We start from the raw sequence: 22,778 nt of genomic DNA, 5'->3' as shown, positions 1-22,778 counted from the left end.
AACCACCATTTGTTTTATATTATTGCATGGTTCTTGGTCTTACATACATAAGGCAACAGCAGAATATTTAAATGGAAGAATAAAAAAGCAACAATTAGTTGAGAGTAGACCTCTGTCATGGAATTTCGGTCAATAAGCAATACAGAATTGGCTATATGTATTCGTCATAAAACATAATGTTGGATATGAATGATATATTTTGAAAAATTTAATGTTTTATCTTTTGTAAAGCAAATGATTTATGAATTGATCAATATCATTTTTAATTCTGTGTTCTGGAATTTTATTTTTTACGTATAAAATTTTGATTTGTGCTATTATAATTTACATTATTTTGGCAGTTCTTTTAAATCTTATTAGCATGTCAATACTCTCTTTGAAATTTTCAGAGTTTAGAAATAATTTCTTCTGAAACGTCTTTAAATAAACATTCAAACACAAAGGCAATATGATCAAATTTTTATTTAACAAAATATGTTTAAAAATTTTTACTTTGCACATTTGGCAGGAAATTAATACTAATCTAAATTTTTGTTCTAATGACAATAGTAATTTTTAATTTATAAATTATTATATTAATCGGTCGTTCATTTATTTTAGTTATTTCCTAATTAATGAGTAAGATATTAAGGTATAAATCTTGAAAATATATTCTTACAAATGGTAAGAATTTACTAATTCAACTTTAGTATTTTTTAGTATAAATCAATTATTTAATAATAATGCCAACTGCTGATAATTAATAATTTCTTTATATGGTATACAGTAAATAACAAAATTTTGGAATCGTCATTTTGATGTCTTTATTTGGAGCCTTGATAATTTATCAATATTTAGTTGCCAGGATGTCATAAAACACATTGATTACTCTAAATTATTAAACTTACTCTTTCTAAGTTATTATTATTATTTTTTTTATATAAAACTATTTGAAATTTGTGGCATATACTTACTGTTTTCAGGCAATTTAAACATTAAAGAATTTATTCAATACTGTTTTAATAGAGTCAATTTGTGCAAGCACTTACTAAAATACAAAATATTTCACAGATTGTAATTTAAAAATTTGCTGGAAAAAATATCGATGTTTTCAGAATTTTGTAATATTCTTGTATTGAGAAAAATTTTCAGTTTTTCTTCAATGATTTAGTTCATAGATAAAATCTAAAGTATCAAACGAATACTTTAGATTTTTTCAGAAACTAAATCAAATGGTTGTTTAATTTTGAGATGAAGAAAGTTTTATAAAGTTTCTTATAAAATTTGCTTCAGATAATTTATTGATAGTTTAATAAAGGTTTTTTAAACTAATATTTATTTTTTCTGTCCAAAAAATGATATGCTTTAATAACGAGCAATTTAGCATTTACATAGACGGTTTGCTGTAATATTTATTCTAAACATCATAATTAAAATATTTGAGAATTTATAAAATGAAAGCCCAGTTCTGTAGCACATATTAGTGATTTAATCAGTTTGAAATTTTAAAAAAAATATGTATTTTCATTTCATTAAAAGTTTAAATTTATAATTGCATCTTATGTCTATTTATGCTCAATTTTCATACGGTAGATTAATTATCTTGCATTCATTTATTATACTTTTATATATTTTTTAAATATAAAATTGTATGCTTTAAGGAATTCGACTAATGTAATTTTTCTGTAGTAAAAATAAAAAATAAAAATAAAAAAATATACAATATTACTGTAAATTATTGAGTATCATATAAAGAAAGGAAAAGAAAAAAATATATATGTAAAGGTTTTTGATCTTTTTAATTTTAAAAGATATTGTCTTTTATTTAATAGTGTCTATTATAGTTTATCTAACCGATAATTGCTGATTTTTCTATTTATGAGGTATTTAAATATGATTGGACGGGAAACTAAAATATTTTATAAATACATTTTTAGCTTAGTTTTATTCCATCATTCATAAAGTTAAAGATCATTGGAAATTCCAGAATTTTATATTTTTGTTGTTTTCTAGCTTCGCAAAAGAAAGATTTTAAATTTATTTCGAAATTATTTAAAATTAATTTTTTAAAAATATATATATGATTTATTTTTTTATCGCAATTATATCCAATTTGAAGAACAAAACCTATTTTCAATGTTAAAAAAATTAAATTATTTACTTTATCTATACTAAGATAATCGTTGTAATACAGTATTAACAAAATATTTTTATGTATATATACTACATGAAGTATCGAAAAATGCAAAATAAATGATTCCAATATTTACAGAAAAATTATATTCAAAAGTCACGAATTTAGATAACTCAAACCTTTTGAAACATAATTAAATTAAACATCACTAATATAGTTATGTTTATTTAAAACATTTTTACAGTAAGAATTATATTTTGCTTGATTTAATACGCACTCTATGTTTTGAAATTTGGATCAAAATTATTAAAAAAGAATTATAAATGATTCGATTTATTTTCGTTTTATGAAATGATATGTTGGAATGAATTCTTCAAATTTTTAAATAGAAAAAAAATATTAACAAAAGAAATATTTGATTGGACGTTTCAAATTATAATTTGAAACTAGTAACGAATAAGCTAAAAATATTAGCATAATAATAATAATAATTTAATTTAAAGTATAATATCCTTGTTAACAAATATTCACAACACCAAAATTCATGTCTTAAAACTTATATGATTTATAAATCTAATACCATATTGTTTTTTAAATTGGTTTTTATAAGTTCAGAAGTATCAGTTATAAGAAATTATGTTTAATATAGGCTTTAATGATTTTGTAGCTAATGAGTTTGGAGTATTTATAGTTTGAAGAATAATGAGATCAAAATCATTACATACTGTATTATTTTGCATTTATATTACATTTTACAAAAATAGAAAATAACTTTCTAAACAAGTTTTACGTTTAATCTGACAATCATACAGATATATAAGCACGCTTCAGGTTTTTAAGTATTCTTAAAACATTAATGATATATATATATTGAAAATGTAAATGTATAAAAATCAAATATCAAAAATGTATTAATGATAAAAATTTTAACAATTGCTTTTATTAATATCTTATCTGTTTAAATAAGTTTACAAAAATGAAAATATGCTAAATACTGAAAATTGTCAAGTAATGATTATGTAATGAATTGATCATTTATATATGTTGTATATTTTTTAAGTGTTTGCATTCAAGTACAGTCATAGCCAATTGTGCATAATTTATTCACCGAATTTTATAATTTAAGTTTTTATTTAATGCTGGATGGACAGATGGTCGTGTTTTGCGTGCCAGATAAAAAGCATATAAATTGATTATAAGACTGAAAGAAGGTTACGTTGATGGGAAAATTGCTGCTAACAGATCTTTTATGAAAGTACTTATCTTTCTTTAGACAAACTTAAAAATATAAAATATAGTATATTAGTTTGTCAAGCAATTGATTAAAAAGTATCATTATATTATGTTAGACTCTAGAATATAAATTTCTTATCTATCTTTCTATCTATTTAATGAGAAGCTGCTGATTATACTATTGTTCTGATTTTAAACTACTTCCTTTTTCATAACTGCTAAACACTAATATATGATTACATACTAAATTTCCTGATGATGAAACCTCCATTTTGTGTATTCTATAGCAATAGTTATATTACAATGAAAAATCAAGCATATCATAACCATATAGCAATTTAATTGCACTTCAGATATTTTGGTCGCAAAATATGAGTATTTTATATAAGGGAAAATTTTAGGCGTTTTTAAATTTTCCACTATGAAAACAGTTTAATTTTATAGATCAGAATGGCGAGAAACAGACAGCACTACATCAACTGAAGACCATGATATGCACAATTAATAAGAACACATTGAAGTCATCATTAATAAGCTCGCCAATCTTATTCCCTGGACACCTTGTTCATTTTTCAACGTTACATGTACAGTACATTCTTCATCAATAGTTCTTCATTGCCTTCTATTTTCCTGCTTAATAACATAGATTTCAATAAGAGCACTTAATCAGAAATCGCTATGTTTACATAGCAAATTTCATAACTTAGGAGCAAACAAATGGCGGTTTCGATTTTGTACAGGTTTCTTAGGAATAATATTCCATATAATTTTAAATTAATTATGGTTTCAAACTATAATTTATCCCTCCCTTATTATAAAAGGTTGTTATTAATGTTTGGATGAGTAAAGGATTTAGAAGATAAACTATAGATACATCAAATGGGGACAGTTTGGCTGAAAAAGTCTAAATTTGTGGCGGAAATTCACATTAATAATTCTAATTTTGTTTAATTTGTTCATTCCGTAGAGATTACTACACTTTACAAAGTTACTAGAATAGGCATATTAGAAGTATGCATAATGCTTCTTAAGAAGTAAATCAAAAATTTCGATTAATTTAATATGATAACATTTGTGCACAAAAGCTACGTGGAAATATTTAAAGTTGGATTTTGTAATAAGAGTTTTATAAACTCTCGGATTTATAAGTTTTGAAGCCAACTTAATTTATTTATTTATTATTATTATTTTTTGAAATGCCCATTTCTTAGCATATTTGCTTTTTATGCTTAATACGAGACTTCAAATAAATTCACTATATTTGTGAAATTTGCTCATGAAAAATATGAATAAGTAGAGATGATAGGTGAGTAGAAAATAGAGAAACTGTGTTTTAATACCCGCCCCATATATCAAGTAATTGAATCGAAACCAATATGGTTTCAACTGATATCTGGAAAATTTTGTTAAAGTTCTAATTTCATAAAAAGTAATAATTTAATTTTTAAATAACGCAATATTTTAACAACATTTTAATTACAGTTTAAACACTAAAATTGAATTTATATAAAATCATATGAATCTAAAACATGATTTACATTTAAAATTATTTAATTACAGTTTAAACACTAAAATTGAATTTATATAAAATCACATGAATCTAAAACATGATTTACATTTAAAATTATTTAATTTTAAGCATATTAACATTAACATTTATATCGTACTATACATCTTAATATATACTGTACATGTTATCTATTATAGATAAATATTGCGATTTAAAATTATAGATAAAATTTATTATATTTGCTACGGCTATTGTTTTATTTTTGCAAGATCACCAGATATTTTTGGTTTACCAAATTTTTTGAAAATACCTATATAATTTGAAAGTTATAAATTTACAATTAGGATTTAGAAATAATACAAAGATAACATGATACTATGGTAAAATTTTGTTGGTTAGAAAACTCTACCTTTTCCTCACTACAGCTACTCACGGCAAAAATAACATTAAATATTCTTATCATAAAGAAATTTCACTCTTGAAAATGTAACACGATGTATTTGATACAATTTGGCTTATAGCATAGAAATCAGTATAGAAGATCCATGTAGATTAGTGTTTCTCAACCGCCCATCCATGGACTAGTGTCAGTTCGGAAAAATTTTCACCGGTCCGCAGAAAAAATATTTGGCCATATTAATGCTGACGCATTTGATTACGGGTGACATGTAAATAGTAATCTAGAGTTTCTGTACATACTTTTTTATGTACAGTAACTTTAGATAAGCATATATAAGCGTAATAAATAAGTATAATTAATAGTCGCATATAATTACTGGTCTTCGAAACATTATCCATAATTTTACTGATCTACGATGAGAAAAAAGATTGAGAAAGAATGATGTATTAATATTGGGTTGTTCGGAAAGTAAGTTCGTTTTTTTTACCACTAGACGGATTAGTGGTATTTTTCCCGCCATTTTCGTTCTAAACCGTATTATCATTATATATTTTGACAGCTAGCATTTTATGGCTTATTTGTAAAAAATTTTGTTTGATTTCGTGCAATTGTTTATTTTTTGTGTCCCATCAAATATGGAAGATCGAAAGCAGCATCTTCGGCATATTTTGCTTTTTTATTACCAAAAAAATAAAAATGCCGTTCAAGCAAGAAAAAAATCGTGTGACATGTATGGTGGAGATGTGTTGACAGAACGACAGTGCCAAAACTGGTTTACAAAATTTCGTTCTCGCAATTTCAGTATTGAAGATGCACCACGTTATGGATGGCCAATTGAAGCCAATGAAAACAAAATAAAAGTACCGATTGAAGCAAACTGCGGAATAACAACACGTGAAATCACTAAGAGATTAAATTTGTCAAATTGAACTGTTTATGAGTACTTGAAACAAATTGGTTTCGTTTCAAAGCTCGATATATGAATTCCACGAGTTCTTAAAGAGAAATGCTCTATTTGGTGGGATATTAAGGAAATTTTTTTTGGAGCTTTTACCAGACAATTTAACAATTGATTCGAAAGTGTACTGCAATCGAGTAAACAAATTGAGTAATATCATCAAACAGAAAAGGCGGCCAGAATTGATCAACAAAACAGGTGTAGTGTTTTACCACGATAATGTCAAATTTCACACAAGTTTGGTAACTCGTCAGAAACTGTTATAACTTAGATGGGACGTGCTATCACACCAACCATATTCGCCAGATCGAGCACACTCAGATTATTACTTGTTCCGGTCTATACAAATTTTTTTTAACTGTAAGACATTTACTTGAAATGACAATGTCAAAAATCAGTTGGATCGGTTTTTTGTAAGCAACGATCAAAACTTTTATGAATGTGAAATCGTGCTATTACCAGAAACGATGACAACAAATATTTCAACAAAATGGTCGATAAATAATTCAACAAAATATTTATTTATTATAAAAATATCGCGTTTTTTTCCACTGAAAAAAAACGAACTTACTTTCCGAACAACCCAATAGATTATCCGCATGGCCTATCGGTTTTGAAAACTGTTTTAGAAGTTAATAAGCATAGTCATTTTGCAAGTTATTCACCGTTTTATTTAGCTTATTCGTATCATTACATGCCAATCTGTATATCGCAAAATAATAAAAATGCTATTCGAAATTTGCAATAAAAGACTTGGTTAAAGTAATTTGTAATGCCTTATTTATTTAGCGGCTAATAGAATTTTTTTTATGACAAAAATATAGAAATTCTTCATAACATAGTTGTGGAGAGAGTTTTTTTCTATTTTACTAATTTAAGTTATTGATCTCATTCTCATTTCTGTGCATAGAATAAAAAATTTCAAACATATTTGCTCTTAAATCTTTAAGCATACAATCGTTATAGCGAATTCAAGCGTAAAAATATATATGCTACAGTATTTATAAGTAATTATAATAAGTAAATATGATATTAAATGACTAAAATTAAACAAACAATTATAATACTAATGAATTAATAAATGATATTTAAACAGTGCCATAATAATCTTCACAAAGAAAGATGAATAATAATTCATCTTTCTTTGAATTATAATATTATAATTCAAAGAAAGATGAATTATAATAATCACATTTATAATAAAAGCACATCGATCAAGATAATGAAACAATGATACTAAATAATTTTTATATATTATATTTCTGAATTTAAAATATTTGAAGGTAAGATGAAATTATTTTATTTATCAATAAATAGTTACTAAAAGTTATAAAACCCTAAAAGGTGCTTCTTCGTTGTGAATTACTAGAAATACTAATATCTGTATTTACAAATATCACTTTGTAAATGATATTACGTTGACATTATGGTTTAGTGGCTTACGTTCTTTCCTATTAATCGAGAATGTATCTTAAATGAATATACGTGTATATGTATTAATATATCTTATTTAAATGCTATTTTGGCAGAAAATTAACGTCGGAATATGGGATTGCTGGGGTAAAATAACCAATTATTCGACTTTCTGTGAGAAACTGGCTCATATTTAGGTATTAAGACACGAGAAAACTTTACATGGCCAGCCTGTTGACCAGGCACAAATCTATTACCAACTACCAATTATTCGGATACTCTGGGCCGTCAGAGTATCCGAATAATTGTTAACTATATGTTGAAATAATTCAAGTTTTATTATGCAACTGAATTAGGCAAACAGGCATAAGAATTATTATTATTATTAATATTATTGTGTTTAGTGGGTTATACCGGTGTCAACCGAGTATATCGGTTGACACCGGTGGCTGAGTACTAGGCCGGACCAGAGTCAAGGCATAGCAACAAAAAACTAAAATTAAATAAGTGTGTCAGTGTCTGTATTCAGGAATTTCCTAACAATGTGGCATGTATTCAGTATAGTGGCCTTCTGTAGTGTGATGTATGTATTTCTATTCAATTGTAATGTGCCCAGGCTTTTTGTGTAGTGTGTGGGGTATCACACCTGTACAGGAGAGAACGACAGGTACAATAAGCACCCTTTCCATCCTCCACAGATGCCTTATTTCCTGGGCGAGTTCTGTGTACTTGCTAATTTTTTCAGTGCATGGTGTTTTGTACATTGTGAGTGTTTGGAATGGCTATGTCTATAATGTATGTGATTTTATTGTGTTTGTCAATGAGTGTATGTCTGGTCTGTTGTGGTAAATTGTTTTATCTGTGATTATGGCTCTGTCGTAGTACATTTTGTGCGTGTTGTTTTCCAATACTGTCTGTGGAATATACTTGTAGTATGGTTCGTGGATGTCTGCCAATTTGTGTTTCTTTGCAAGCTCTTGGTGTATTATATTTGCTACTTGATTGTGTCTATGTAAGTAATCTGTCTGTGCCAAGAGCTTGCAACCAGAAGTGATGTGTTGTATAGTTTCTGGCATGATGTGACATTTTCTGCATGTGTCATTTGTGAGTGTTGTATCTTTGAGTATGTGTTTTCTGTAGTTTTTAGTATTTATGACCTGATCCTGTATGGCAATCATGAATCCTTCCGTCTCCCCAAAGAGGCATCCCCGATCTAACCAGCTGTTTGACGCAGTTTTGTCAACAAAATCCTGGGCCAGGTCATAAGGATGCCTGCCATGGAGTGCCTTTCGAGCCCACGATTGCTTGATGGTGTCTATGCTTTTTATGTGTTGTGTCATGTCTGTATGATGTGAGTGTAAGTTTAATGGTGTGTTATTTGAGTCTGCTAGAGTTACTGCTTTATGTAACTGTGATGTTTCTTGTTTCTTGTAGAAAAACTCTCGCAGTGACTGTATTTGTTTGTAGTGAAGGTTAACTATGTCAATCAGGCCACGTCCGCCTTCTTTACGTGGAAGGGTTAATCTTTCTGTGGCGGATTTAGGATGATGTTGTTTATGCTTAGTAAGTGTTGTTCTTGTTTTCCTTTGGAGTTGCTCGAGATCTGTGTGAGTCCAATGTATAACTCCAAAAGAGTATGTGAGTACTGGGATGACATATGTGTTTATTGCTTTAACTGTGTGTTTTGCATTTAACTGTGTTCTAAGTATAGCGTTTAACCTACTTTGGTATTCTTTAATTAATCGTTGCTTTATTTGTGTATGTTCTGTTAGTTTGGCCTGTTGGAATCCTAAGTACTTGTAGAACTCGCCCTCTTCCATGGATTCAATAACGTCTCCATTTCCAAGTGCAAAATCTTCTTTCTTCAGGATTCCTTTTTCTATGTGAAGTTTTTTGCATTTGTCTAGGCCAAACTCCATTTGTATGTCCTTAGTGTATGAATGTGTGATTTGTAGGAGTTGATGAAGTTGTTTTTGTGTGGATGCATAAAGTTTTATGTCGTCCATGTACATGAGATGTGAGAGTGTAAACTGTGTTGTTTTTTCGTGTCTGATATTGTAGCCGTATTGCGTGTTGTTTAACATGTTGGATAATGGATTCAGGGCTAGGCAGAACCAGAGAGGACTCAAGGAATCTCCTTGAAAAATTCCTCGCCTAATGAATATTTCGTTTGTTTGTATGGAAGTGTTACTAACCCTGAGATGTAGTGTTGTTCTCCAGTGCTGCATAGTGTTTTCGAAGAATGCAATGAGTGATGGATGTATTTTGTACATGTGTAGAATATGTAGCAGCCAACTGTGTGGAACACTGTCGAATGCTTTTCTGTAGTCTATATATGCCATGTGTATGTTTCTGTGTTGTTTGTGTGCTTGCCGTAGAATGACTGAATCTATGAGTAACTGTTCTTTGCATCCCCTGTGATTTCTACGGCAACCTTTTTGTTGTTCTGTAAGAATGTCGTGTTCTTCAACATGTTTGTATATTTTGTTTGTGATACAGGATGTCAATAATTTGTAGAGTGTTGGAAGACATGTAATTGGTCTGTATTGTGTGGGGTCTGTGGTTTTGTTGTTTTTAGGTTTCATGTAGGTGATGCCCTGAGTAAGAAATTTTGGCATGTCTTGTGGATTGATGATGATGTGTGTTAGATGTTTAGCTAGTTCCTGGTGCAGTGATGTAAACTTTTTGTACCAGAAATTGTGAATGTTGTCTACACCAGGTGTCTTCCAGTTGTGTGTTCTGTTAACAGCGTAGCGAATGTCGTGTATGTTTATTTCAGCACAGGGCATACTTGGTATGTTATGCAAGTTTCTGTTCTCCTCCTTGATCCAGCCTGCATCAGCATTGTGTGTAACAGCATTGGACCAAAGAGAAGACCAATAAGTTGTGAGTTGTGCTGTGCCACTGTGCTGTGTATCAGTGTTTGTTTTGGTACTGATTTGTCTGTAGAAAAATTTTTCATTCTTTGTGAATAATTTATTTTGTTGTTTTCGTAGTGTACATGTTTTATATCGTTTGAGTCTACGTGCTTTGGCTGCGAGTTTCTGTTTTAGTGTATCGATGTATTCTGTAATGTGTTGTTGTGACGTTTGTGTTTTGTGTGTGTTTTGATTTTCTTGAAAATGTTTTTGAGTTGTTTCTTTAATTTGGGTGTTATGTTGTTTTTAGAGAAGTGAAAGAGTTAAACATCTGAATTGAAACCGTCGTAGAACGGAAACGGTACGTTTCCGGATATGGGTTCCTAATCAAAATATTATGCACTTACTCTCCTCTACAAATCCTAGAAGTTTGTAACGGGAATTTCCGAACACCCTGTATTTGCTTGATTTGAAATCTGGATAATTGTTCTCATAACTTTTATAATGGCTATATTTGTGCATTTTGTTGTCTAAGGAATTTTAAATACTCTTCTCCAACTTTAACACTGTATACCAAACAAGTTTAATGTTTTTGTTATTTTACAAGTTTTTTAAAATTTATAATACAATTGAAAATACCGTTTTTGTTTCATTATTTTTAGTTCCTTTAGTAAAGTCTTTCTAATAAGTCCTTTTCGGGTCTTATGTAGATTATCAGAATTAATTTTTTAGTCTTTTTTATTTTGTTATTTTTATTGTTTTGCAATTGTCATTATTACTAAAATGTCAAATGAGATATCCGAAACTACTTCAATTCCATTTGAAATTTAGGTTATTCGAGATTGAAATGCTTAGCAATCGACATTAATTTAGATTCTCTAATTTACTGATTAATAAACCAATCAGCATGTTTGTTCTAGATTTCTGCTTATACTGTAATTGCTAATTCTTCCAAGTTCTTTGCATATCAGTAGTTGAAATTTAATATTGTTCAAAAAGTAATACAAAATGTGGTAAGTAAACACTGTACACTGTTTTAATATATATTCTGTATTAAATTGGAATCGAGTAAAACAGTCAAACGCGTCCAATTTATTTGTTTAATTTTGAAGAACTATGATACATTTCTTCTTTATATTTTTATTGTAGAAATGTTACGATACAGTCTCTTAATTAGCATAACAGCATTATTGAGAATGCCTGTTTATCAGAATATTCTAAATTATATTCCATCTAATGCTTTCAAATTATTAAAAAGCAAATGTAGAAAGAGAAATTGAATATTCTGTTTCCTCCAGTGTTTTTTTTTAATTATTTGTCTAATATCTAAAATGTGGCCTTTAATAAATTTTTCACTTTAATAAAACCAGATTTTTGTTGTGCAGTTTGACCTGTCATGAATATTTACAATTATTTTTACATATTTTACTCGTTATGATTTTATTGGCAAGAAAATTAATTTCGCTATAATTAATTTCGCTATAATTAATTCTGCGACAATTATTCCATTATTTACATATGAAATGAATAAGATTAGAGTTTAATCAATCATACGACAACGAACCAATTTCCATATTTTATCATAGATGTTTGTGTAATCTACTACTGATCTACTTTTTACACAAGAGTTTTATTTCAGTCTTTTTTCAATTATCTGAGTCCAATATAGTAGTACCAAACAGCCGACTGCCTAGGACACAAAACAACTAAAAAAAACAATGATATCCAGGATCTTATACCTCAAAAAGTTTTATCATTATTATTCAATGATGTTTACTGTATTGTATATTCGATCAATGTAATAAAGGAAGTCATTGAAGTTGCATAAATACAAATTCTTCAATGGATATAATTTTATTATACTATTTTATAATTTTATTTTTATTATATAATTTGTCTTCATTGTCTGGATATAATTCAGGCAAACGTAAGCATTTTTTCCTAGTAATAAAGAAAATTAATATCAAAAATGAAATAAAAGGACGCCTTGAAAGCTTTCAATATGATTGATTGAATCAATTTATTTGGTTGATGATTTGTCAACGCAAAGCATCAACACATCAAAAGCTTCTTAGTTGTTACAATTTCGTTCTCTGTGAGTTGGACTAGATCTATAACACGGCCGGCAAGAATGGGTAAAGAATGGAGGATGATGCCCTACTTTCTGAATTCAGACTAGTCATAATAAATTATGAGAGTAAGGACTGGATTCAAATCTGAATTTATACAGTAGTAGTTTGCGATTACACGTACGGTCATCTGCCAATCAGTTTGTTCGGATTTTCACACCAGTGTATAATATATATATATAAGAAGATAAGGAATTGCTGTTTTATTTAATTAGGTGAGCTTTATTTTAGTGAAAACGTTTGCGGTTTAATATCAATAAAACGGAAAATACTACAAAATGTTAATATTGTGGGCATTTTTCATAACATTAGGATGTTGAAATATAGAAAAATAAAGATAAAAATATATATATTTAAATTTTTAATATCTGTTTACATTTTATTTCATTTTGAGAGATATTTTAAAATTTCGATTCAGGCAAAAGTTACTACGGGACTAGTTGTGTCCATCCTTCAGTATTTCTTTCTTAACCTCTGGTTCAGGCCTATTGATAAATATTAAAGTTAGAATTTTCCTTATTATTTAAGTCTGTTAGTAAGTCTTTAAATTATGCTTTTAAATTATGTTGCAATATTGTAGCATTTTATCTATTGCGACCTATATCTCTGTTGTTTTGAAGTTTTCATCCATTAGGTTAATTTTTAAAATAATCTTTTGTTTTTTCTGTTGTTATTATCAGCATTATTATTTTTGCAGATGAAAGGAAGAAAATTATTTGTTTTGATTTGTTCATATGTTTTAACGTTTTATCTAGGATTTCATATTCTATTTTATAAGATTTCAAATTACTAACTTCGAAAGTCCAGAAACATCTAGTTCTTTTCTTTCGTTGATCAAGTTTAATATTAGATTGATCCATTGAATATTAATTGATTCTAATGCTATCATAAAAACTAAATGTGTTTTCAGATACATCTTTTGCAGTTGATATTAGAATTTTCAGAATTTCTTCATATAATTCATTAGAAGAGATTTCTTCTAAGAGATATCAAATTTATTATTAATTGATTGTGTTGCATTTCTTAATTCGACTCTTGGAATAGATGAAACTTTATAATTTTTAGGACCAAAATTTAATTTTTATTACGGACACAATAATAAATGATCTGAACCATTTTCAACATTATTTTTTTATAGTTTGATTTCCATTTATTGTAGATTGGATTGAAAAAAGAGTTTCTTTTATTTCTAATTCTGTTTTTTAGAGATTTCCAACATCTAGTCTTTTAATATTTTATTTATAGAAGCTGATCTTAAGATTAAAGTCATTTTCTGAAAAGAGTCTTTTACTTTTTATTTTTATCTTTAAAGCAGACTTTGCCCATTGTAGTAAAAGATGACGTCATCTGTTTTTTCAGCTTCATCATTAAAATTTTCGTGAATTATTGTAATATTTTTTTAAAATAATATTTATTGTTGTATCTTGTATTCTTTATTATAGAAATATTTTGTTTCATCGCCTGCTAACTGGTTTGGATGCTTTATATATTATATTCAAATATTTTTTGTTGCTCTTTTTAATTAATTGGATAATGTTCAATTTTAGATTACTTGATTTTTTCAGCAAAAAGAATGGCAATTCCTCTACTATTCACCATATAAGAGGAATAATATGTATTACCGATATTTGCGACAAAGTGCCTTTAACCTTTTCAGTGTGATTCAGCAACATCCAAAATTGATAATTTGCAATTGAGAACTTCACTGAGTTTTTAGCAGTATATAATAGTGAAATTTACAATTTATTTATATTACTTTCTAGGCTATTATATATAAGACGGAAAATGAGGTGATTGGTGAAAAAAAATGCCTCCAAGATTTTTACATTTTTGGACTCAGAATGAAATTTTTGGACTCCTTGAAATGTTCAGACCTTGAAATGTTGAGAAATGCAAAAATATGGGGTTTTTTCTGTATGTATAGATGTTAGTATGTGTGTGGGGGACATGATTTTGTTCATCCACTTTAAAGCTTAATAACTTCTGTGCCTTTTGTCGAAAATTTCTGAAAATTTTGCAGGGAGGTTTGTGTATTAGTGGGATTGATACTATTAAATTTTAGTGGTTAAAGGTCTAATGGGTAGTGAGATAGAGAGGATCGGACTTAATTTAGATTTTAATCGTTATTAGCATTTGAAATTTTTACAAAACTCATCTCTATCCTCAAAATGAAGTTTCTTGCCATTTTATGATAATAATATAAAATTTTTAAAAATAGAATAGCATAACAGATGGCGCCACCACAATTTTAAACTTTTTGCCGGGAAAGTTATACAACTCGTTGCTGGAACTTTTTTTAATTAGAGAGGATGGGGCCCAAGTCGAAATTTCAAACTTGCACGACAAGCAGAAGTACACGGCTGACGTCTGAACTCCAAGCAATGTCCCAATTTTAACCCAAAACAGAAAAACTTCTACTCGCCGTGCTCGACGTTCTAAACGTCATTGTCAAACTTCCAGGCTTCTAAGATGGCGGCGTTAGACTTTCGAAGTTTACATTTTAGAGATAAAAACTTCGGCCGCAGTTTCTCTATTGTTAACTTCACTGCAGTTCACTGGGTTTTCAGCTGTAAATAATAGAGAAATTTCCTATTTCTTTACATTTTTTAATTTTTAACTCTTTGCCTTTAGTCATTAAGAGAGTCTCTTTTCCATATCCATTGTGGGTTCTACCAGACTCTCAATGGAGGTGACTGGGTAGTGAGGGACAGGGCCTGACATATCCAGCACTGACTGTCCATGAAAAATCCCTGAATCCGCTTACGTTCAATTCTGGATTTTCTAGAGGTTTAACACCACTCTGGCTTACTTAATACGCTTAACCGCTTGGGCTATCTGCCGTCAAAATATACTAGGCTATTTGGCAAAAGTATTATATAATTTAAATTATTTTTATGGATTGCAACATGAGATATGTGTTTTTAATTAATTAAGTCATTAGCGAAAAAAAATTGAAACTGGGAATCAATTTGTTAAGCATCATGATGTCTACATTGATATGTGAATTTGATGTTATTTACATCCAGACGCAGACATGCTACATTGGCAATGCTGAAAATAGAATATCATTATGATAATTACTTTTTGTATAGCATGACAGATTCTTTGTTGAGAGCATTACTGGAATGCTTTCTTGCTACTTTCTAAATAAGCTAAAATACAATTAATTTTCATGTCAACATTTTAGCATATTAATACTTGCTTTTATAATTTCCCGTATTTAATATAGGCTTACTATTCCATTTCAAAAATATGTTTAAAAAATAAACGGTTATGTTAAATCAAAAGTTATAAATTATGAATGATTTAATTAATTTCGAGGAATTTAAAAAGAAAATTTATTAATTTTTGCTAAAGTATAATATTTTTATTTGATGTATTTATTCACCTCCTCGGAATATTTTAATGGTTTTATTAGGTTACTTAAACATCAAAAGTATTAGATTTTCATCTTTACTGACATTATTATTTTTCATATATACAATGCACTAATTTTAAGCTTTCAGAAGTTTCAGAAATGCTATTTAATTATACATATACGGTAGCTTGTATTGCAATTTTCTTCTATGAATAAAATCCATAATAAATATGGATAAATTAGGGAAATGAGGATTTAATGGAACGTAAACGTTTGGGCATTATACAAATAAACATTCTGTAAGTTATTCATAAGTTTATTTTCTTTTAAGACTTCTGTAAGACATCTTAAAGGAAAATCCTAGTCTTAACAACGGATATTTTAATGCATAAGAAAAGGAAGGAAAAATGACAAGTTATTCGGATAAGATACATTTCGTAATTAATAGTCTTTCTAATAAGCTTAGATATTTATAATTAATTAATAACATTGAAAAGATTACTACAGTAGAGCATCGATTATCCGACCCCCGATTAACCGTCACATCGGTTAACCGACCGTTCTAGTCGGCAAATTCAAATGTCCGCTAGTGATGTGGCGCTACAATATTTGGCTATGTCTTGGCTATTTTAATAGTATTTTTACGTGTTTTAGCTGGCAACATGGCTCGACCATGAAAGGGAGCCAGTATTTAAACGAGGCTTAATTTTACGAGGCTTAATTTAAACGAGGCTTAATTTTCATATTTTTCGGTTATCCGTTTTTTCAGTTATCCGACCAACCCCAGTTCCCAATTGAGTCGGATAATCGATGCTCTATTGTAATTATTTTTTTTTTATTAAGAAACTAATTTATATTTACCAGAGAGAAATCTAATAAATTGTTATTATAAGAAATATAATATTAATATTACTTTATTATTTAACTTAGAATAGATTTACAGTATGTATATAATAAGGAACATTCTGAATCCTCTTTGCTATACCGTTGAACATAATGATCAAATTGAAAATAAATTAATTTCACGTGATTGACTTAGCTTTCCAATTAGTCTAAAATTACTGACTAGTAATAGAAAAATTAAACATAATATTATCTATAGTAAGAAGTTTATTATATTTGCCTTTTTCAATGATTTTATATGTTCTTCGTAGTTACGTAATGTTATGAATTGGAACCGCTTCGATATTTTGAAGAGTTGAATTATAGCATAATTTAATCAAATGTCTTCAAATGTAATCCTAAACTTATAAACTTCTTTTTATACGCTATTTACCATTGGAAACTTTAGATATAAAATATAATGATAAAAGTTAAAAATAAGTTTCAATATTACAATTTCTAACTTTTTAATTTATATAATGAAAATATCTAACTATAGTTTGAATTATTCCCGAAATTGTTTTTAACGGAAAGAAAACGAATTGTTTCTACACATGTAAGAATTACATTATAACTTGATTTTAGTATAAGAAACGTAACTCTACTCAAGTTTGATATTTACCATATAGAACGTTAAATATTACTTTAGAAAATTTATTCACGAGTGAATAAACTTTTCATTTTCTTATTAATCGCTTGCTCTCTCTCAGATATGTTAAAGAGCTTGTTATAGTTTCAAACGAATAGCTTGTTGACGCATTGTGCGAAATAGCATTATAATATATTTTGTTTTGTACATCTTCGATAATGTTAACATCTGCATCTATATTTATATACTTAAAGGAATAAGCACCGAAAAATATCATACAAAGCAATTAGAATCGAAGTTTTATGATCTATATTCTACCAATTATACAAGCTAAACATAACTCAAGTAAACAGGAAGTACCGCCATTATTTCTCTCCTGCTTTGAAGATTTAATTGAGAATTTCAAGTACCTACAGCACAATTTAATTTAAAAGTTCGCCGTAGTTTTTAAAGTTCGCCGTAATGTATCGATAGTAGTAGATATATATTTAAATAAACGCCTTTCTAAGTAATTTCGTATTTATAGTTGTTTGAGATGAAAATGATTCTTATTGAGAACGATAACAATCATGAATTGCGATGGCGGTTCTGATATATTTGTGGAGTGATTGTGATGGAAACCTGTTAGTTTAACAATATGCTAATATTATCGATATTTCCATATAAATCAGCCTTCTGTCGTAACTCTGGCAATTACTTATTTACGATTTATTCTAAGTTTACGATTTAAAAAAAGTTTTATTTAAAACAGCCTAAAAAGTTGGAAATTTTAACATCTAAATGTTACGTTTAGCTTGTACATTTTCAAATTATGTTTCTGAAATTATAAATAATTTAAAAGTTTCGGTAAACCTAAAATTATAAGTAAAACGACTAGTTAAATTATTTCACATATTTAATATGTTTAAGAAATATTCAAATAGGCCTAAAATATTTTGAAAGGTCTTTTGGATATAATTGCATATATTTCACTTTCCAGATTTTTCTTAGATTAACATTCAGTTTATAATTTTACACCAAATATTATTCAATTTAAATATCAATAATTAAATAATATATGAAATAATTGAAAATTGTTTTACTTTTGATACGTAAATATTATTCGAATAGCTTAGGCAATTTTAATTTAACATTGTTAAAATTCATAGAAAAAAATAAGTATATGCTTTATATTACACCTTTTCAAATTTATTATATTTTAATCTATCTGTAATATAATTCCAAGGAATATGGAAATTTCTACAATTGCTCTCACACAGTTATCACAAAAGTTAATTATAATATGAAATTTACTTATTAACGGTAGTGACAGAATTTTGACCACAATTTTGTGATTAAATAAAGAAGCTTGATTAATGATTTAGCAATCCAAAATTCTTATTTAGAAAAGTTCCCCTTGGAAAAATTACAGATTTTTTCTNCTAGGCTATTATATATAAGACGGAAAATGAGGTGATTGGTGAAAAAAAATGCCTCCAAGATTTTTACATTTTTGGACTCAGAATGAAATTTTTGGACTCCTTGAAATGTTCAGACCTTGAAATGTTGAGAAATGCAAAAATATGGGGTTTTTTCTGTATGTATAGATGTTAGTATGTGTGTGGGGGACATGATTTTGTTCATCCACTTTAAAGCTTAATAACTTCTGTGCCTTTTGTCGAAAATTTCTGAAAATTTTGCAGGGAGGTTTGTGTATTAGTGGGATTGATACTATTAAATTTTAGTGGTTAAAGGTCTAATGGGTAGTGAGATAGAGAGGATCGGACTTAATTTAGATTTTAATCGTTATTAGCATTTGAAATTTTTACAAAACTCATCTCTATCCTCAAAATGAAGTTTCTTGCCATTTTATGATAATAATATAAAATTTTTAAAATAATTTTTAAAAATTTAGTTTACTCCAATATTTTTAATATTTCCATCATATAATTTTTTCAATAATGAAAAAAATCAGCTAATAACTGTTTTGAAATTTGTAATATCATATGTTGGTAAAATATATCACATTAATATAAGTGATCTACGCTTTGAAATTTTAGCATTCTGTATACAGAAACAGTACAAACTTAATATATATTGTATTTATAATGTTGGCACAAATGATTTTATATCCGTCTCCTTGATGCATATTTTCATCACTTTTCTTTAGTAAACAATTTGATAAAACTGCAAAAATATTGTAATTGTTAAAACACACTATAATACAGTTTTTTTCTTTTTGTTCACTTTTACATTCAATAACAAATAATTTAAAATGATGATATAGTAATTTTTTCTGTTTTTGAATTAATAAGCTCGTATAAGAAATTTAAAGTGTTAGCGATACTCTTTGAAAGCATATAAATGTTTTAAACTTTATAAAAGGAAAGGAAATAATTCAAAACATCTTTTTCCCCCGCTTATATCATGGGAACCAACAGTTTTATATCCTTTTCCTAAAGTTGTAATTCAGTTAGAGAAATATTTTTCTATTTTTTTGAAGAAAACTTTTTAAACACTAAAATTTTTAGACATTTCTATAAATAAAACATACGATCCAATACAGGATCCAATATTATCATTATTTTTAAGTATCTGCTTTTAAATGTAATAATAAATTAGCAGATTATTTTATATAAATTTGTCTATTTTATATAAATTTTGCGTTTTTATAAGTCAAAAGTATAATGAAAGATTTTTATTTTAAATTTTATTAAAATATTTTTATTGTACAAATAGGTAACGAGAAATTACCAGATTTCATTTCCAACAAATTCCAAAGAAATACCTAATCATTTTCATCAAATTTTGTTATTACAAGATGCAGCGGATTAGAAGATTGCAGAAAGATATTCATCAGATCTTTCTGTAATTGTCATTAGTAGTCGCCTCTCTTTCAGAATTTTTTTATTTTATTTTATTTTTTTTCATTTCGTTTCAAAAACATTGATCGAATGCAAGGTCGAGGTTATTTTCAGATTAAAGCAGCAATTTAATTTTATATTGTAGTCTATAATCTAATAACAAATTATAAATGAATTTTGTGTAAACAGTGTAATATTTGTAATACAAATGCTTGTTTACAAAGTTTTAGAAGAGAGGCATCACTTTGATTTTAAGACACAAGGAAAATAATTTTGAAAAATAACATTTACATCTTTGATTCTTGTCCTTACCAATGCTCCACAGAATCTTTTGGAAGTTTATGGTTATAAGCATTCCATTTATAAAATATGTTATCAATAACATGATAAGAAATGCATCATAAAGAACTGTTAACTGTTCCGTTCAAATTAAATTCCAGTTATCTGAAAATTTACTTTTTTCAGTTCTTAAGAGCTGTTTGATGCTTTATTGTTTAAGATGAGCAATCAACGTTCCTTTACTAAAAGCGATTTCTTTGCGATTTGACAAATCCACATATCTATTGTAAAAAGAAAAACTGCAGAAGCAAGAAGGACTCAAGTAATTATTTCGAAAATCCTCTCACTCTTTCCATTAAAATTTCAGATATTTGAGATCAATAGAGAATTACATTTCTATTTTGGGAAAATCTTTTCAGAAATTTATCTTGTGTCTACACTTTTTCCCTCCTATCTATTTACGACATATTTTTTTTTACTTTAGTGATAATACTATATTTTATTGATTAAAGCCAAATCCGGTAATTCTCTCATGAATAGAATAATTTTAAACATGAAGGACTTGATGAACGTTTACATCCTCCTTTACAAATGTTTCTACAAAACATCACAATATACAACATACACATTACAAAATAAATACATGAAGAAATACAAACGTAATCATTGCCTAATGCTAATTAAAGTTGTTATTTCATATCTTATTTGTACTGGGTAGGCCTACAATTTATAATACAGTATAGCCTCGATTATCCGACTCAATTGGGGACTGGGGTTGGTCGGATAATTGAAAAGTCGGATAACCGAAAAGTATGAAAAAATCCATTATTAGTGTAGTATATTATTATATCCCATGTAATTAGTATATTAGTATATCGCTATTAACCTACTTCGCGTTGAATTTTCATCGATGTTAAGCCTAACAAAAATTTTTTAAAATAATAATCGTCGCTATTGTATCGTTAAAAATTAGAAAATTAAGACACGTTTAAATACTGGCTCCCTTTCATGGTCGAATGAGAGTTGCCAGCTAAAACACGTAAAAATACTATTAAAGTAGCCAAGACATAGCCAAATATTGTAGTGCCACATCACTAGCGGACATTTGAAATTTGCCGACTAGGACGGTCGGTTAACCGAGGTGACGGTTAATCGGGGGTCGGATAATCGAGGCTCTACTGTACTTTGATTATATAAATAAAACAGACAATAATTACTCAAGATAATTTTTATAGAGGTGTACGAATATCATTTTTCTCGAATTCGAATTTAACCAGATCTCGAATAGCTCGAATACCACGAATACCTCGAATACTTAGTGAACTTAACCTTATGTAAGTTATTAGTTAAATAATTTTATTTAATATTTATTTTTTAAACTTGTTTTATTTCTTTCTACAAGTACAGTGGATATTAATAAATTGATAAAACAAAACAAAAAGTAAAAAAATATTACTAAATTCTAAGAAATAAAACTTTTTATTTTAACTTTAAGTTTTACAGCACCTTCTTTTTGTGTATTGTTATCTTAACTGCAATATATTAATCAATGATTAGTCTCATTCTCACCAACTGTAGATTTTTATTTACTAAAAGAAACATTCGAACATGTTCAGGGTCTAGTCTGCTTATTTTCTAGAGGTGTGAAGGTTGCCAGATTGGAGATTTTTCCCAAAATGAGTACTTCTAAAGTCAACTGGGAAAAATGCGGAACAGATAATAATTAACAGTTTTATATTCTTTAATTCTTAGTGATAATATTTAATAATGATATTCAAAATTAAATATTTTTAAACTTTATATTACATCTCATGCATTATTGGCTTCTAAATGGAGAATATTCAATTAATCTTCTTAAAATATCTATACTGTACTTTATTGAGGATGCTGTTATATGATTTTTATAGCATTCTGATATAATTAAGTATACAGGGTGTATCAGAATGACGTTTTAAAAATTTGGGGGATTGTAAAGGATGAAATTTTGAACGTTTTGATATCAGGAACCCATAGCCGGAAATGTGATATAAAGTTTCTACAGCACTTTGCACTTTGCATTCGGTATGCTGAATGAAACAGCAGAATACAGTAGAGGAGAAGGTGGTATTATGGAACACTGCGGGTATTATGGAACCACCCCATTTCGAACTGATAATAAAGGCGAACTGTAGCGGAATGTGGCTGAACTGAACTAGGCAGACATCCATAGCAAG

The 22,778-nt window shown here is 28.0% G+C and overlaps 1 protein-coding gene across 2 annotated transcripts in view; it reads right to left on the bottom strand.

The window, feature by feature from the left end:
* Positions 1–2,737: 2,737 nt before the first annotated feature.
* LOC111639281 (potassium voltage-gated channel protein Shaker-like) overlaps positions 2,738–22,778 on the bottom strand; it is a 135,552-nt gene continuing 115,511 nt past the window's right edge. For both annotated transcript variants that reach the window (XM_023385115.1, XM_023385123.1), the window contains exon 3: positions 2,738–4,739. The gene's annotated coding sequence lies outside the window, so the exon portion shown is untranslated. The remainder of the gene's footprint in view (positions 4,740–22,778) is intronic.

The sequence above is a fragment of the Centruroides sculpturatus genome, unplaced genomic scaffold (genome assembly GCF_000671375.1).
Source record: "Centruroides sculpturatus isolate CEXI.00-Female unplaced genomic scaffold, Cexi_2.0 scaffold1125, whole genome shotgun sequence".
Classification (NCBI taxonomy): Eukaryota; Metazoa; Arthropoda; class Arachnida; order Scorpiones; family Buthidae; genus Centruroides; species Centruroides sculpturatus.
The sequence above is the reverse complement of the archived record's forward strand: the minus strand, read 5'-3'. Positions and strand labels throughout refer to the sequence as shown.